Raw genomic sequence first — 19,783 nt, 5'->3', positions numbered from 1 at the left:
ATGCGAGTGCCATGACAGCACAATTATAAGGGCCACTACGATTATCAAGACGAAAATTTTCGAGCCTGAACATGTACTGTGGCTTCATCATGCGTTTATGTTTGTATGCAATGCAGCGCACAACTTGAGTGCCGAATGGCTGGGCCAAGAAGGTATTGGTGCCTTTGGTTGTTTCTGCGAAGATTAAGCGCCAATGTATTCCGCCCTCATTCGATCGACTCACCTGAAGTTCTCGCTTTTGTCCCGACAGTTGTCAATTTCAACGAAAGTCGTCATCGAAGTAATTATAGCCTACATTCTACATAAATTTTCCATGTGTCTTGCTGTAACACGCCCTCTTGGCCGGAACATATATCTCAGGCCACATTTCGGAATCTAGTTCAGCCAAATCGAGACTGTTTTTAACTCTTGTATGCGAAACCGCCTTCAGCACCAAGTGCTTGCGACCTCCAAGAACATTAGGTATACAAGTCACCCGATTGTAATGATAGCGCAACGTTGCGCTCGCAATGGACAAGGCTGATCATGTTTAGAAATGAAAAACATTGATTTAACAATAATTTGAAATACACGCAAGGACCGAAATCACTAATTTTCTTCACTTCTTCCGACGGAGTGTGCGGCTGCGGTCACTCGCGTCAGCTCTGAAAGTTTCAATCTTTTCGTTCAAAAGAGAACTGGCAGCGCTTTGACGTGCTTGCACTGCTCACATTTATAGCGGTGCTCTCGATACGTTGCCAAAAACGCAACGCACTTCTGAATGCACCGAAGAACAAGTGAAAATGGCTACGAACCACTCGCTGCCCCGCCCGGCCAATCGCCACGCAAACTCATGCACAAGACTACCGAACAGACAACTGAGGCTGCTGGGTGCGTGAAACTGAGCAGGGGCCAAATTGACAAGCAGAACAAGAGGTAATAGGTTAAACATTGGCAAAAAAAACGTATAGTGTGGAGAAAAATTTAAGGGAATGGAGATTAGACAGGAGCGTCCGTTGAGCGAGGATCGTTGAACTACAAAGTAGGGAAGAAATAGGCGACGAAAAATTCAAGTCGACTACGAGTAAGTGAATAAGTGAGCATCAAAGACAACCCAGTGTCAAGTAAGAAATTATGTGGACAAAACGAAACCATACCGAGCGAGAAGCGTTCAGCTACATGGGCACGAAGGAGGAAAAGCACTGAAAATTTAGTAAGCTTCGGACTAAGCTTCGCATATCACCAATTTTGATATATGCATGGGATCCGCAGATTTTTACATTGCCCATACCGTTCCCAGTTTCCGCTGCATTTTATCTCGGTAGCGCTCATATTTATCTCAAGGCAGTGTCATCTACTCTGGGTTCTTCGTAAAACAGACTCACACCGCTCCAGATCCCTTGCATACGTAATGTACCGCTAAAGCCGTCATTGGCCCTCACAAATTATCTTCGCTAACACCCCACACATAACGTGCGCCTAAGTTTCAACAAATATGAGCAATTTGCTGTGTTTAGTTCACCAAGGCCCCAAGCCAAACCTACTATAAACAACGTATATCACGATAAAAAACGAAAGAGAACAAGGTTACAATCGCTATTTGCAATGTTTTTAATTATAAGAGGAGCCTTAATGTTTCTCCGCACATTACACTTAACACTAACGCAACTTCCCCTAAATATAAGCTTGGCTTACCATGAACTTTTATCGTGACCTTGGAAAACATGGCCAGTAACTACCCTATGAAATATTCCAGCACTTGCTTGCGGGCTTTCTGCAAAGGTGTTTATTCGCCTTCGCGCAAAAATGTGCCGTATCTTCCCCAATCTTCGCCAAATTTAATCTCCATGACATTTGTAGTTGAGCATGGGTGACGGCCGAAATTCTGCACCACTCATAAAACACACTCATAACACTCGGGAGTACTAGCAAACGTGATTAATTGTAAAGGCCGTAATTAAGCCACGCACTTTTTAGTGGTTGCAGTCGCGCTAAGAGTTCCGCTGTAAAATCGTGCAGATCACACGTACAATGGGAATCGGTGTAAGCGAAGCTTTTGCGTTAGCTAAGAGAGAGGGGCCATTCGTTACGCAATTGCTATGCGTCATTGTAGCTTTTGGAATGTTAGCTTCGCAGCAACACATGCAGCAGTAGCGGCGACAGGTTATCACATGGTAGGTGTTTTTAAGTGGCGCGGCACGTTTCTAGTTTTCAAGCTCCCTACTGCCGCACTTTAATTGCAATTTCTATGTAGCTAATGTTGGCTTTTTATTGCGATACTAATTATATGGACACTGAAAACGCATTTCTGTCGTCGCCGTCGCCGTGATGTTCCGTATAAATTTCAAACACGATAAGATCGTTGCCGCAAGCCCTGCGCTGTATGTGCGAGCAAAAGGTTGCGAGGGTCAGCCGACGGTCCCATGGACAAAGTTGTTTCATAAGCTGTCCGCTGGCTACTGAACTATATGCTTATTCGTGACATATTTCACTGCTGATCGGTAAAACTATTATCGAGGATATTATAAATGTGGTCGGAAATCGCAAACAATAGTGAGGGACTATATTGGGATGAAGGGCACACCACCGATGCAAGGAAGGCGCATATTACAAGTAGTTATTTAGGGCATTAGAAGATATACATATATTTACGTGGTATTTGACTACACCAATGCTATACATCTGCAATATAACTGATGCTTAAGCACGTCCCTCGATTCTATGGCGTACTAAGTGGTGTCCACGGAGCCCTGGGTACTGTAGCAGCTTTTGTTGCAGTGCGCGCTATTTTCGAGGTGGAGTATATGTAACTGATTACTGACGAGCGATGGCTACTCTTTTCCTTCAAAACAAAACGAAGGCTAACGTTGGAGGGACCGCTTCTGCACCAAAGCTGCGCGAATGCTAGAACATCCTTCGAAATGCAATACGTCACCGCCACGTTACGGAGTTTTGAAGGGATACCTTACCAGCGTAAACGTACTTAGTGTTACTTTGTGTCATTTTAAAGCAAATAATTAAAGCAACGCTTTCCTTGCGATCCGACCCGGACTTTGGTGACCATGGCTGCTATGTTGCTGCGCATAGCTGAAGTTTATTAAGTCTTGTATCAAGATTACAACCGATATGCTTACTACTTGCGACGTTTCATCTATGTTATGCAATATATCAGAATCACATACAGCATTATGCAATCACCTAAGTATGTAGCAGGCACTGCACCAATTGGGTATTTGTGTCAACACATTTCAACCACAAGCAATCGTACGAGCGTTACAGCATTCTACAATTTTCTAACATTTGTAACGCACTTTTTGCAAATAACTAATGTTTCTGTTAATCTTTAGGCATTTTGTGCGTGTCTGTTGCTCCTGCACTCTTGTCAAAGAAATCGGACTATGTCGACTTATACAGGGGTATTGTTTTAGGTGCGAAGAACTTAAGGGGCCAGGGCTGTCGCCTTGTAATATGATTCATGACCTCGTGGTCACGCGCAAAAACAGCGTCAATACAACTGTAGAATTGATCAAAACCGGTTCAAAATAAACTAACATTATTCATAATAATTTAAAAAATGGGAATAATTAGCAGAAACTCATGAAAATCGTTTCCCAAATGCCAGTCTGGTACCAGCGCAGCGCAAGTAAGGGCGCCACCACCCACAAGCGCTCGATTCCTTCTCACTACAGCGCTACTTCAGCACCCGATCAGTGCGCGCCGTGTGGCACGAGAGAAGGAACAGGGCTTTATAAGCAGTTGGCGCACTCCGGAACTTCCTTTGTGCCATGGACGCCGATCTGCAGGTGCGCATCGAGCAACAAGGCTGGCGCATTACTGCTTCACACTTCCCCAGCTTTCACGTTAGTGGCACTGCATTAACGCTGAATTTACCTACACAAGTGCAGGATTTTCTTGTCAGTTTTTGTTCCGCAACAATAACGAATTTCAAGCTGAAAACTAAGTCAACCAATCACCGATTAAGTCAGTCACCGGATCACCAAGATTATACTTCCGTTTCATATTTTCTAAGTATAACGGAATTAAAAAAATCGTCTGTGCCAAATAACCTAAATCTTGTCGTTGAGCCAGAGTACTTGAAGAGGCGGGCATTAACTAGCACGCGCAATCGAAACACATATATCTCTCTATATAAACACATAGTTATATTTCTCTCAGTAGAGATACCTATAAGATATTTTATTGATATCTCTACTGCGCCTACAGATGCGCTGGTTTCCGGCTCTGTCCTACAGATGCAGAACGCACGCGACGCTCTTACAAATTCAGTTACCACGGCGCTGTCTTCCCCTGCACTTTCTTGGGCATTGATGCATTGATAAATGTGTACTTGGAGTGCTAGCGAGCACCACCTCACATTATTTTGGCGGTTTTTGTATGTTTAGGCTTTGGATGTTCTATATCTGCTGCCAAGGCTGGAATGGTGGCGCAGTGTAACAAACCTAGGGTTAAGTCTAACGCACATACATCAATGTCCAAGAAAGTGGACGCGAAAACGGTGCCGCCGTAGCTCAATTGGCAAGAGCATCGCAGGCATATTTCGAAGACGTGGGTTCGTATCCCACTTGCTGCCCGTTGTATTTTCGTCCACTTTCATTTTCATTTATTTATAACTTCTATATTTTCCTTTAAAAATGTAATTCCCCTTATGCTTTCCTTCTCATTTTTAAAGTTGTAAGATTCCCCTTATTCGCACTTTTTTTATACGGCGGTCTCCTTACGTGGGCTTGTGGGCTTGTCTCTAGCTTGAAGTAGCCTTGCATTAACTGGTATAGCATGCTTTCACAGTTCAGCATGCAACACGATTAGGCATGAATCACTACACTGGACATCCGAAGCGCTGCATTTTACAGAGTGGTCTGCTTGTTGGTCATGATTCATAGGTCAACCTTGGCCTGACAAAAATGACAGCGCTAAGAGTGTGTGAAAAATATGGGGACTGCTTGCTTGTAGAGGTAGTTCTGTTGGACGCACAGCTCTACCGGCGTCTTGTGATATTTTCAAATATACTAATTGTCTTCATTACGATCACTTCGAGGAACCTGAATTACCTTAGGGCGCTATAACACAGAACATTTTCCATTTCGTATTCCAAAGTTTATCGCCAAGCACTGCTGTCCTGAAATTCACGTCGCATCGTCGCTCACGTCGCATCGTTACCATCGCAGTACGTCCCTGCAGCTTGGCCCTCGTTGCCGTTGTGATCACTACGTTCAGCTCGAGTGTACTTAGCATCCTAGGCATCAAGAAGAAGGCACAAATGTCACCAGCACCTCTGAAGCTGTCATAATTGTTGCTACTGCCGGAGGTCCGCAATGACCGTTAGCATGCTTACACCCATGGATCAGCAATGTACTCTAGTTCAGCTCCTGCAGTGTTCTTCGCTGTTAATTTATTAGGGCGAAATCCTTAGCTGCTTATGTTGGCGGTGGCCTCAGTGGGGTCCTTTCGGTGACCTTGCAGTGACCTTGGCGAAACTGTAACGTGACCAAAAATGGCGGACTCCGCAAAGAGTAGAAACACGTCTAAATATGCTCGGATTGACGTCACATTTCTCAGGGAGGTTCCTGTAAACAAAGTAAATTAGTGCCTTTGGAGAGAAAACATTTTGGTCTGGGTGAGAATCGAACCCGGCCCTACGCGGCACGAAATGTGCGCGATTCCCTGAGACCACGACTCCTCCACGGTTGTGGTTTACTAAAGGTGTGCCTAGTGCTGCTGATCATGCCAGAATTCCCATACTGCCATTCGCGCTCGTGCCACTGCTCGTGCGGTTGTCGTCGTCTCCTTCCACACCTGCAAGGCTTTCGCTTTTACGTTTTACAAATGTGTAACACTTGTTTTTGCAGATCGAATGCAAAACCTCACATTTGACGTCGACGATGGCAGCCGAACTTGTAGCCCTGCGCGCAGCCCTTCAATCCATCACTCAAAAGGCACCACCGTAGCGGTACATTTTTTGTGATTCCAAATAAAGCAGCCCTCCAGAGGGTTTACCCTTTGTGTTACCATCGGGTACTTGAGAAAGTACACGACATTGTCTTTCACTTGCTGCCAATTCACTGTGGTGTCATAGAAATCTGCCCATAACAGTGTCGACTGCGTTGCTATACCTTTGTCATAGCGGATGCGGCAAAGCTTCGCGAGCTTGCAGGTGAGCTTAGTTCAACCCAATGAAATTCGGCAGAAGTTACGTATCATCACCTTTCTTTCCTAAATCCATATTTAAAGCTACTCCGTCGGCGCAGCTTACCACCACGTGATGTAACTGTCATATGTCGTCTAAGGCTCGGAGTATCGCGAAATGATGTGCAAATGGACTTGTTCGTAGTCCATGATTGAAGGTGCGCGCAGGTGAAATGGTACGGAAAAAATGGAACAAAGTTTAATGATCAGCGATGTAAATACATACGCAGGCCAAGGGCAAGCGCACGTGCCGAGATGTCAAGGCTAAGGAAAAAGCGAATGAACACACGACCTTGTTATAAGTCATAGCAACAGAAGCAAGAGAATGAAGGCAAGCTGATGAAAACACGCGTGAGTTTAGATGCTGCCGCCTCGAAAGCCCTGGTTGTTTGCCTGTTATTTCCTCTGTGCATTGCCTATCTTCAGTCTTGGACTATATCATTCACAAGTGCATACTCCTCCTAGAGCACTGCACGGGCTCGGGCTTACCCAGAAGCCCGGGCCCGGCCCGGCCCGTGGGCCGGGCCGGGCCAGGTAGAGCAGTTTTTTCACGGACTCGGGCCGGGCTCGGGCACGGCGTGTGCTTTTTGACCCGGGCCCGGGCCGGGCTCGGGCTTTCTGCGAGTTATTCTCGGGCTTCTCAACTCTGAAAAACATGTATTTTTCGGTCTCGGGCCGGGTTTGGGCCAGTTTCGAGTAGGCTCGGGCCGGGCTCGGGCTTAAGGTAAAGGGATGGAGGGCCGGGCCGGGCGGGTAACGTAGATTATTTCCGGGCCCGGGCCGGGCCCGAGTCTCGCCATAAAGTTTTGATCGGGCTCGGGCGGGCCACCCAATGTAAAAACGGGCCCGGGCCGGGCCCGGGCCGCAAAAATCGGCCCGTGCAGTGCTCTAACTCCTCCTTCGTCGTAATGGCCAGATGTCAAGAATGTGGATTTTGTTGCGCTGACTGTTATGCTGTTGTTAGACTGCTTCACCACGTCTGTGCTATTCTCCTCATTTGAGTGTGTAATGAAAAGCACTGTGCACAACACTTGTCAACATTTACAACCGCCTCCTAACGGAAAACCGGGGCGGAATTCACAAAGATTTATGTTTGTCAATGTTTTATTCTTTATTGGCCTGCCACCTTCGCTAATAATACGTACTGTATAAGGATTGGCTGCAACTTTCTCTTGCGCCCAATAATAGTGTAGAAGATGTTTGGAAATACATGCCCAGAAATTATGAGCCTTTCTCCCACCACAAGTCTGCGGGCCGCTCCAGTTGCTGTAAAATATTAGTGTGACTTTTAAGAGCATCCTAACTAATTGAAAAACAGCAGTCGTTGTCAGCTAGCTGCCTTCCTTATGCTTATGTGGACAGTTTCTTTTTATGCCATCTTTTCTTTTCTCCCATCTTTTGTACTATTATCTTTTTCCACCATTGGGAGGTAGCCAAGTCTGCGGTAAGATTGTTTACCTTAGCTGCCTCCCGTGCCCTCCTTTTTCTCTCACGTTTTACTAGCGGGCATATGGTGTCAGTTTATAATGCCCGTTTAGAGTCACGCTGTGTCCACCACAACAGAGCAGACAATCGTTGATGAGGTTCCGCATGAAAAACAATAATAAAAAGTGTAAAGGTCCGGAGCACATCTACAGATAACATTAGGTAACGTGGCTTTAGGAAGAAAGAGGAAGTAGTTTAATGATTTGAAAATGTGGACGTCAGCCGGAAAATGGAACATCTGGCCTGCTACTCTACGTAAGGGAAGGGGAAGAGGGGAAGAAAGAGGGTCACGATGGGAGATGACAATGGGAGGAACAAGGTGAAAGGACGTGGCTTTAAGATTTATTCGTACATTGCGAAGGCATCGAGTTAACAACACAAGCAGGGCCGAATTCAGAAAGCTTGCCATTTGTAAAGGATATGTGCCATTGGCCTGATATCTTTTCGAATAATATATCCAGCATCAGGTTACGCTGAAATATTCTCCTCGAAACCAATTCTATGGTAAAATAATTTCGTAAATACGGACCCAGAACATTGCAGTCTGCTGAAGAAGTTGTGTAGCGAGAAAAAAATTTTGCCCACAGTGGTCTGCCAAACTGCTTATGTTATCGAACAGTTTGTTTGATTTATTGATCTTAAAGTCACCTACCGAACTCTCTTTAAGGTTTGGTTTCTAAAACGTCATGAAACTCTTCATGTACGGGGTTATCAATGGCTGTCTTCAATTATTTAAAATGCTGAGATTGAGATGAAACAATTTTGTTTGCCCTAATTCGTCGCACTGGCTGACATAATAAATTGCGAGGTAATCGTCAGGGGCCTCTTTAGGCAAGTAAATTTGGCCACAATACCCTGTTCTGCTATAATACAAGACCTTACAGCATGTGTTGCAGTCATGGTACTGCAGCATCTGCACTTCACATTATTGCACACCGTAAACAGTTGTTGGTTATCAGTGCAGAAAATGAAAGAAGAAGTAGCTGTTTCACATAGGCGCTCCAGGAAGCCTTTGCAGGAAATAAGTGGTTGCTGCAATAATTACAGGCGCTTTGAGTGCATGTTTATGGACAGCATATCTGAAAGTCATAGCTGGGCTAATGAGTTATCGCAAGGGTGCGCGTGTCGATCCCTCGAACCGTATAATTTGACAGCTGCAAACTGTGTACTTAGCTTACTATTAAAAAATATATTCATTAAATTTTGTCAGGCAAAGGGCCTGTGACAGATTACCTAAACCTTCTGAGGTCTTCCACTGCTATGAATCTCGGGCAGGCCACATTATTCATCTCTCTCAGATCCCTTGTTTTTAATATGACGTTCTATCAGTATCATACTTGACTAAGAAAAGGAACGTGGCTGTACGGAAATACGCTGGTCGTTGGCGTTGTAACTGCTACGCTTTGCCCGACAGAATAATAACTGTATAGGCAAAGTACATTTCCGAAGCATGATACACTATTGCTAAAGGTCTGTGATAATGGAGATAATCTTTGGTACAGCAAACATTAATTTGCCTGTGGATTCAAGCGTGTAATGTGTGAAGGCATGCATAGGGCAGATAACCGGCGGTCTAGAATAGTTACGGAATGAGTGCCAAGGGAAGCAAAGCACAGTCGAAGACGGCAGACATAGGTGTTGTGGTAAAATTAGGTAATTTTCAGGCATAACGTGGACTAAACTGGTGCCCCATAGGGTTAATTGGAGATCGCTACGAGAGCCAACTTTACTGCAGTGGATAAATATAGGTTGATAGTGACAATTATGACAAACTGCGCGCGGACATAAACTGCGCATCATATTCGTATTCAATCACCCCTATTTGAAAGGCCTTCGTCACTAATCTTGTTCATTAGAGTTCACATGTCTAATCCCGAATGATATGTGGCATCACAGTATGCTGGCGAATATTTTCGAAACCTCCGTAAAGGGAAGGAAACTGAAAAGTAATCCCCCAAAATGAGTCTGAAATAGCAAGTGACCACAACAGCATTTTATCTACACACTTTGCTTAAACACGCAGATTAGGATGGCATCGAGAACCCATGAACGCGCATGCCTGCCTATTTTGAGGCACGTGGGGTGAGTTATTGATCAATAATATGTCGTGGGTGTCGTCAGTACGGGAGTGTTACCCCTGTGCTGTCGTCTTTCATGCCTCCTTCCTCTTCCCCCCACGTTCCGTTCTTGCAGCCTGCTTGTCCATAACCGTCAGTGTCTTGAAATACTACAGGACAGGCGACTAGAATGCTGAGCACATATTAACTTTTCAACAGATGTGGGCAGGTTCTCAAAGCAACAGAATGTCATCATGCCTTGAGCACGCTGGATATGTGGGTGGCTTAACAATTATTTGGAAAAGATTAAAGGGGGCTTGAACTCACACCCCCGCTCATACAAAGGATGTGTTATAGTTGTTCATAACTTTCCTGTTGCGTTATAGCAATATTTTAATCCTGACAGAAATTCTGCTATATCTAAGCATAGACGCTACGACTAAGTGCCTGCATATACGCATGTTAGTAAAAACTGGGGGTACCCTCTCGATGTTGCTAGCAGAAAGTTTTCAAAATTTGTAACGCCATCTGAAATAACATTTCCTGAAAATGCTGCCGATTGCGCTAGCTGGTGGAATGCATGAAGTTCAATAGATAGTCGAACGAACAATGTCTAAAATCCCTGGACATAACTAAGTATCTATTTTTCATAGCATTTCTCAAATAAGGTCAGTTGTTATTGGTTAATAGTTGTTCGTAGCGTTTTATTTAATGCTATTCTTTACATCAGTTTTCGCGCTAGGATATCACAGAGACGAGATGTGTACATTGTTTACAGAGTGAAATCAGGCTAGTACTTTTTTCGAGAATTACTGTTCTTGCACCCTTCTTTTTCTAAGGCATACCTGTTTGATTACCCCTTTTCGTAGTAGCATGCAGGCAGACGCGCCAGAAACTCTGCCGATATCAAAACGGGACATGTGTTGGTGGTTCTCTACTTGGGCATTCGTCATGGCATCGGGGACAGTATTGTCATAAAATTTGTGGTTTGATCATCGTTAGAAGCGATGTTTCTTAATTAGCTTCAACATACACCTTTTTTGACAAGAATTTGTTAGGTGCAGGGAAGAGAATACCATTGTTATTGTAAAGTATTTGAAGTTAAATCATGCACGAGTTAGTTGGTGATCTTAGCGGCAAGTGGCACTTCATCAGAAACGCAGGATTTTAGGTTATTTCGATATATTACAGAAAAAGAAGATGAGGAATTAAGCTTCTTAGTTTTTCTTAAGTAATTGTGTTAACAAGCCCTTAGCAATTTCTAGGTGACATGCTCATAATTATGTTCACTGTATTTCTTGAATTTTGCAATGATGCAATGATGCAATGTGAAAAAGTGTCATTGCAATAAATGCAATGTCACTGTTTCAATGTCTATATTGGAGGACTGTGTATCTTTCTTGTCGAACTGAGATAATGACCTTCCTAATTCAAGACGTGTTTGTTTAGCCTTTTCAAAACTGTCTTATTCTAGTGTAACTCTGCAGGCGGATGCAAACTTTTGAAGAGACCGAATGTCGCTTAAAAGCCGTCATTCCACCCCCAGTATTTTGGGTATACATATAAGCAGCCTGTTCTTTTTTCCCCCAACGTTCAACAAGTGCTACTTCACCTAACAGCTCAACTCTATTCAAGTATTCTTGGCCGGCCGATGAAAGACTGGAAACTGTGCTATTTGGCTACAGTGCTATCCCAACCACGAACCTGGAACAAAGCAATAGCGGAGAAAAGTAGGAGGGTGACTCATAATCACGACTTTCAACACGTGCCATGCCTAATTGGCCAGCGAACTGCACACAACATGCCTTTTTGTCGGAATATGCATGGTGTCAACTGGTACGGGTACGAAAGGAGCTAAGGAAATGTCAGGTACTCGCAAAAACGGCGGTAGCGGCAACCCGACGAAAACTCAGACGTGACCGGTGTGTGTTCACATGACAAACAGCCCGTGAACCGAAAGGATATTTTTGTCGAGGAAAGTGTCCAGAAACTTTCACCCCTCTCTCCTGTGCTTCCATCTAAACGCCACGTCCAAGAGATTGGCATCTCGAACGTTCTTGGATTATGAATCAGCTAAGAAGGAGTGACGACCCACGGCGATCGTCAAAAGAAATTAGCGCAGGCACCACGTGAGTGCGCTTTTAAGGTGCACAGCATGGTGCAGATGGTAGAACGTGGTTCGTAATCTCTCTGACTCAGTCAAACCGGCGTGTTTGTCCTCACCGCGGCGCTGAGGTGCGACCACCGGCGGACGCTAAAAATCATGCGTTACTTCGATCTCAGCGATTTGTAGTCGATAGCAGTGCAGGGAGATCAATGACACGCACTGTCCGCGCCACGCGTGCAAGGTGCCTGGTCCACAGGCCAGTGTACGATTATGACGGGTATGAGCTGGTTTTGCAAATTATAGGTAGTAAGCCCCCTTTTTTTCCCGAGCAAAACATGAGCAAGAGGGAAAGGGAAGACACCGCTGCGACGAACATCTTGATAAGGCAGAGTATATAAGCAATTGGTGGTCCCTTCACTGTCAGTCTGGTCAGCAGTTCGCAAGCCGCAACCATCACTTTCCAACAATGATTGCCGTAAGCATGTTTTGAACAGTAATTAGCAAGCAGCCTGTAGACGATTATTGTTCTGCTCTCTTTTCGTTCACAGAGCTTTCTTTAATAGTGCTAGGGACATCTTAAGGAATTATTGAGGTAGCAGCGACAAAATTGAGGGATTTTGCTAGAGACACTAATATGGCTGTCATTGCTTGCTTTGCTACTATTGCTATTTCTCATTATATTTCCCGTGCCATCCTTAAAACCTCTGGTAACGATAGTGTAACTAAATGGACAGAAAATTCTTGGTAGCTTGAAATCAAACATTTGCGGTAGCATCTGCGTACTTATCACCGCACATGTCGCGCAAAATATTTTAGTTCATATGCACCATATAATTAAAGAAAACTGATTCTCTAAAGGTCCTCACATTCCATAAACTATGTCGTTTTGTGATGCTGGAAAGCTTAATAGGGAAATACGTAAGGCCCGTGTTCAGTCTCGACAATGTTGCAATTTCGAGTGCATTTATTGAGTATGTACGGCCATTCTATCATAAAACACACCATGACCTGTGTAATCTGACTTGACGTATCTATTAGTCACCACATTCCTTTGAAGGCAGTGTCAAGCATGCGATGGAACCGGTGTGTCAGGGTCGTGGCGGAGAAATCTCGCTCGTCCGTTGCAGGCAACAAAAGTGCTTTTAGTGCAGTATAAATATTTTTTTCTGGTAACGAGCTGTCGTAAAACGTTATGAGGGTTGGCACATCATATTCGTTACTTGCGTGTGTGTATTCTCTCGCGGTGCGTCTTCTCATTTCTAACCTTACGATATGACGTAGCATAAAGTAAGGGAAGCCTTTATAAAGCACAACTCCCTGTTTTGCATCAGTGTCTGAGACGCACGTAAACGGTTCCAGAGCTTTTTCGGTCTCCATTCAATAGACATCATCACGTTAGTCGACAACTGTGCATTGAAGTATCTTCAAAGGCGCTACAATTCAAGGCATGCTACTTTTGTGCAGTGGCTGCTTTTTCCTCCTATCATTTCTGAACATACAAACATTTCAAGTAAATATTTTTTGCTAATACTGCTCAACCTTTCATCTCGCAGTTCCATTCCTGCCTCCTTCTGGCCGTCGCCAGTGGTGCCTTCGCTGGATTTGTAGCGGTGCCCGCCGTCACAAAGTTCTACACTGCACCCGTGGTTGCGGTGCCGGCCGTGTCCACCACCGTCCACCATGCTCCTGCCGTTTCCAAGGCTAGCCGTGTGGTCAGCTACCAGTCAACCCACCCTGGGGTACCACACACCTTAGCCAAGGTGTCCACCTACACACCCGGCGCTACGGCCGTTCATACCGTCCACGCTTCGGTGCCCACCGCGGTGACCGGCCTTGTCCACCACGTTCCAGCCTACAGCTACGGCTATTACCCGGCTCGCTACAGCTACGGCCACCGCTACGTCTACCACCCACACCCAGTGCATTACGTGCATGGAATCACCGCATAAGATCCTCACCACAATCTTAGATTGGAAGCCTACGACTACGCTGTTAATCTGAAGAAACGTGAGTCTTTTTAATATACCAAAGATGTATGGCTTAGAATGGCAACTCTAGGCCTGTAAATTATTTCTGTTATTTGTTTTATTTACTTGCCTGAAAACACTTTGATGGCATCCTCCAAAACACAAGAACTACTAAAGTGCGCGAGTTATCTTTCTTTCGCGTTTGTTGTATAAAGGTTCATTCTACTTTCATTTTATTTACAATCATGAGGAAAAATGAATTCGCGCTTTGATCAACTTATCACAGGCACTGCGACTCATAAAACTGGAGCCTGTTCTTTCCGGATGAGCTCTGAGCAGAATGAGCGTCTTCTTCATACTTCTGTCTCCACAAAACTAATTGATGTACAGTAATTTCTTTTTTGCAGATGCAATCCAAGCGGCGCGAACCGACTGCTTCCCTCACCGGTGTGAAAGGAAAAAGACGACATCAACACAAAGGATGATGTCCACCTAATTTCTCTGGAAGTGAAAGGAAAGTTGCCAGACTGACTGCACGAATAAAATTATTTTGTTTCTCACGTTATTGCTTTGGTGTTTGTGATCTGTAACTAAAGGCCCTCTGCACGGGGAAGCCTACAAAGTCAATGTTAATGCTACTATCAAAGCAGCTCAAAAGCGTTACTTGGCAGCCTTAAGTTTTTCTGCAAAACTTTATTTACGAAGTTTAAATCTTAGGCAAATGTGGGGATCGTAAGGGGCAATCTGCAGGAAAATTTTGAAGTGTCTGTGTCAATTGTTTGTGAAATTAAAATTGCTTGACCCTCGTTCTTGGTTCGTTTGCAGACGTTATAAAAACGCATAGAAACTTATACCCCTTTCTTTGGAGGATAAAAAATGGTGCAGGTTTCATATTTGCAGCAAATGGGGCCCGCTGTATGTACGACGCATAGTGAAAATTTTAGGTGTATACCTTAAATATTTGGTTTCAACATCGTCAACGAATTTTCGTCTTCATTAATTTTTATGTGTTATACCAGGCATGTAGTTAAATTCCTCCGGGTTCCTCGGTGAACTATGCAAGGTACACTGTTTATATTTCACTAAAATGAAGCTTGTTGTACGTGACGAACAATAAATGTTTAAACTGTGTAGGTTTATTGTAGATTTTGTTGAAGGTTACTTATTCAAGTGTTCGACAGCGTTATACGAAGTATTTACTGCACCCTCGTTTTGTCCCTTATTTCTGTGCGTCGTAAAATTTCTGTAGTTGCACTCTAAGAGGTTCGTAGTTGCATGTTCTTGTTGAATTAAGTTAGAAATATAGCTTAACAGGCAAACTTATAGGGCCAGCTGGCACGATTTTATAGGGGCCAGTAGCGCAATATTTACAGGAACAGAGGAGCAACGAAGCACAAGCGTTGTTCCTGTGTTGCTCTCGTTTACCATGCGCTACCTGGTACCACGAATAAAACTTCGCACCGTGTTTATACTTGGCGAACATATAAGGGGAATTTTATGAGTAATATGTAAAAAAAATCATACGAATCCCACGCATGGTGGGAATCGATGTAAGCGAAGCTTTGTGTGCTGTTTGCTTTGATTGACGATAATTAGTGGTGACGTTCACGGCAAATGATTATTTGCTTCCATGTTTAGTGCAATACGAGAGTGATCAGTTGACGTTGAACGTTACTTTGGGTGCACCACTGCTGTTTGTGTGTGTAGTACACAGAACACAAAGCGAGACGTGCTTACTTGTGGCTTTGCTGTGCGCCATTGTTTATAACCTCCAAGAAGGTTAGCTTTGTTATTGGCTCACATGGCACATCGCATCGTAAAAGAAGCGTTAAGCTTTATTTCAATAATGGGGTTGTATGTGGCCAAAACCACAAGCCGAATTATGAGGAACGCCGTAGTGATGGACTCCGGCTCAATTATGGCCCTCTGGTGTTCCTTAACATGTTCCTAAATCATAGTACACCAGCCTTACTGTATTTCGGCCCCGTCGAAATGCGGCTGCCACTCGGGATCGAACGCGCTACCTAGAGCAACGCAATAACCTCAAATCTACTGTGGTGGGCACAGAAGTGTTGATTTGACGTGCGGTTGCTTCCATAGTGTCACCTAGACGCTATGGTGATGCAGCCGTGAGTCTACACGCCGTGCGTCAATTGTCCGCCTGTCAAGTTGGACGGTGTTTATCAGAAATTGTAGGAACGTACCATACCGCACCCTGAACTTATATTATTCCAGTTTGTCCACAACCACTGTAGTGTCTAGTAGTAGCATTTCCGCGTCTTCTTAAGTCCCATTTTCCCTCTCGCGCCCTCCCTCCATGTATGCGAGCTGCGAACGAATAGTCGCAAAGCAGGTATTGGCTCGTTTCGTGACTGCGGCGTTTCTACCCATTTTCTGCCTCCTCTCCCTACCTCTTCTCTACCATTCTGCCTACATTTCCTCTGGACTGTTGCACGTTAGTACTGAGGTAAGCACTGCAGTTTCTGCAATTCAATGGGGGGGGGGGGGATCACGAATAATTACAGCCTTCGGGAGGGTATTGTGGCTGTGCCCAGGGAACCCCAAAGGGCATTGTGATGACCGTCGATTGAAAAGTGCAAGCGAGTTCCTCGCATCGCCTTTCCTCTCTGCCACGCTCTGAACTACCCTCCCCCTCCGACGCGGCGTTTTAACGCGGCGTGCAAGACAGCTACAGCAGCATTGGAAAGGTCGAAGGAAGAGACAAAGAAAGCTTCGCTTTAAAATTCAACGTGTGTAGGTTAATTGCGCTTTTTTGCCATAAATTGTGTATGCGTATGCTCCAGAGCGTTAGGAGTGTATTTAACGAGCGGTGCAAAAGTGAGTAGGCTGCCCTGGCATATCTCAATTGCTACCAAGATCAAAGTACAAAAAGAAAAGACCTAATATTATAGATGTATTAATGTCTATTTCATAGAGCGTACTTTAAATAACATGACCGGTAACTTGCTATTCTCAGCTTTGTAAACGTATTCTTACGTAAAAAATTACGTGGTGCTCATTACTACCGAGAGTTTACGTGCACATTAGGATTGCCTGTGGAGGCGGTTGTCTAGTCTTACTTTGTACCGTCTGTCGCGCTGTGCAAAAGTACAGGCATATTCGAAAAATTTCTTAAGCAAGTGTTAGAACGTGTCAACGCTGCGGTGACCAGCAACGATTCAAAATGTCCTGAAGAAATTCTGCTGTGTTACACAAAACATAATATTCACTTGAAATGGGGGCCATTTGAGGTGCAATGTTATGCGAAATTTTAACAGTTCCTCGCTCAATTCTAAACATTAAAAATATTTATTGAACCCTTTCTTTTTTTCGGTGCGTTATATGGGCTTCTACCGGTACCAATGGTGAAATAAACAAGGCCCCTTGTTTACGTTGCGTTAATGTAAGGAGCAGGTACCAAATGAAAAATCAGAGAAACTTGAAGTGTGTGGGTTAATGGTGTCTTTTGCAAGAATTACGTGCGCAAGTGCTCTGGAGCGTTATGAGAATGTCTTACGAGCGGCGCAAAATTTATAACGTTGCCCCAGCAGGACGAGAAATGTCACCGAGGTGAAATATAGCTAAAATGAGGGAAACACTACTGAAACTATCTGTGTGAAGTTCACTGTGCGTGGTTCAACAGCGTATTTCGCAAAAAGAAGGGTTCGAAAGTGTCATACAGCTGTTTTCACCTATAATTGCCAATGTACCGTAATAACTCTGCGTTACACCAAGATGATAATTTCTTGAAATCGGGTCGTGTTATGTGCATTGTGGTGGTGAAGCTGTAGTTTTCCTGGTTTAATTAGAAGTGTTGCAAGTAATTACTCAACGGTGGCATTTTTATACGTCACATGAGGTACTTAGCAGATTTCCCGGTGTCCTCAATGATTTAAACAGAGCACACTTCTCATATTGCTTTGAAATCAGGTGAAGGATATGAATCATGTGTAAGCGAAGTTCGAAGTGTGGACTACTTACGGCATTAGTAGTAAATTATGCATGCAAGAGATCCGGAGGGCTGCAGGTGTGTTTTACGAACAACGCAGAATTTACCCGCGGCCCTGGTAGAACTGTGAATGTAACCGACATCAAATTTAGGGGAACAAAAATGAGAGAGGTGTAGATCTATGGCGAATGTTATGTCGAAGTAAACTGCGTCAGGATGAATTACTGCCTTTGTAAAAATTTCTACAAAAGTGGTCGAAAGTATTGTATGGTGCCAAGGTTTCTGACGGACAGTTTAGGAGCAGCGTGTTAAGTAGGCGATTTATTTAGAGGCAGCTGAAGTTCTTTTTGCAACTGTAACATTATTATTATAATATAAAAATATTATTTTCTGTTGTTTACAGGCCACCGTCAACTTCTTTCAAAGATTTCTTGTCCTTCACAGAAAGATTGTTAGAAAAAGCTTCTCAGTTAAACCTTCAAACGGTCATGGTAGGGGATCTTATTATCAATGTAACCTCAGGTAATCCAATGTATAAAGATTTCAAAGAGATTTTAGACACACATAAATGCTGCAATGTAATCAATTTCCCAACAAGAGTAACGCAGACCACTGAAGCGACACTTGACCTCTGTATCACAAGTTTTGACATTGATGATGTAAAACCGGGTGTTTTAAAATCAGACGTGAGTGACCATTTCCCAATTTTTTTGTTTCCTACCTGGGTAATCATCACCTTGTTCAAATGAAGAACCTTTGGAAAGAATTTACTCCGAACGTAACGTTGTAAAGTTTGCTGATCTTATATCGAATTTTAACTGGACTGTTGTAATGAAAGAGACTGACTCTAATAAATCCTATAATATCTTCATATCTTCATTCATGTCCCTATATAACCAGTGTTTTCCCCTGAAGCATCGGAAAAAACGCAGAAAACTGCGGAAACCGTGGATAACTACTGAACTATACGAAAGGATTAAATTTCGGGAACGCCTCTTCCAACTGTTCTTAAACACAAAAGATGAATGTGATCTTCGTGAATATAAAAAGTTGTCGCAGTTTCACCCGAAAGGCGAAGCATCAATTGCGATAGCAACTTAGTAGAGAGCTATACGGAGTAAGGATAGTAGTTTTATCCGCTGTACAAACTTGGACATGCAGCAGCACCGGCAACACACAGCACTGTTGTCGACGCCGTCGCCGTTTTGCCCGCGTTCGCACAAAATGCGTGCGGCGTTGGTGACTGTTGCCGGAGCCTCTGATATAAATAGGCACTTGGTTACAGTGTACTAGAACCCTTCTAGTACACTGTAACTTGGTGCCGCAGCTAAACGTCGCCTCCCTTCCCTGCCCCCCCCCCCCCCCCCCCCACGGCCTTTCGTGCGTCAGAAGAAGGCGCGTTTGCTCTACATATATGGTGATTGTAAAGGAGGAAAGAGACGCCTACTTCTGCAGCCCTTAAGAGAGCACGGCACAGAACGCGCGTTTGTTCTCCGCCGTGCGTTCACTCCCCGTGAAAGCGCGCGTCCCTCACGCCCTTTCACTCGCACATACAGCGTTCGGCGGCGCGCGGCGACGATTTCATCTCCATTGACGTCATACGGAACCTCACGGCGACGGCGACGGCAACGGCGACGGCGACGGCGACGCCGACGGCAGAAATCTGCTTTGGAGTGTCCATATAATTGCTATCGCAATAATAGACGCGTAATAAACTGAACAAGGACATCAAAAGAGCTAATGCTGAATACTATATAAATAAATTTCTTAGTTCTGCCAGCAATTCCAGAGTCTTGTGGGATACTTTCAAGGAAATAGTAAACAAAAAAAAAAACAATGACCAGAAAGATTCATTTTGAGAAACCTGGTGTTACTGAGAGGGAGATCTCAAACTTGTTCAACAAACACTTTCTCACAGTGGGCTCCTCGTCAGATGCTCCACCTGACATACCATGTGAAAATTACATCGCTGTAAATTGTTCCTCAACAGTCTTCTTATCTCCAACAGACCAACATGAAGTGCAGAGCATAATTA

Source organism: Dermacentor silvarum, chromosome 3 (genome assembly GCF_013339745.2).
Source record: "Dermacentor silvarum isolate Dsil-2018 chromosome 3, BIME_Dsil_1.4, whole genome shotgun sequence".
Taxonomy (NCBI): Eukaryota; Metazoa; Arthropoda; class Arachnida; order Ixodida; family Ixodidae; genus Dermacentor; species Dermacentor silvarum.
This window is presented reverse-complemented; position numbering follows the sequence as displayed.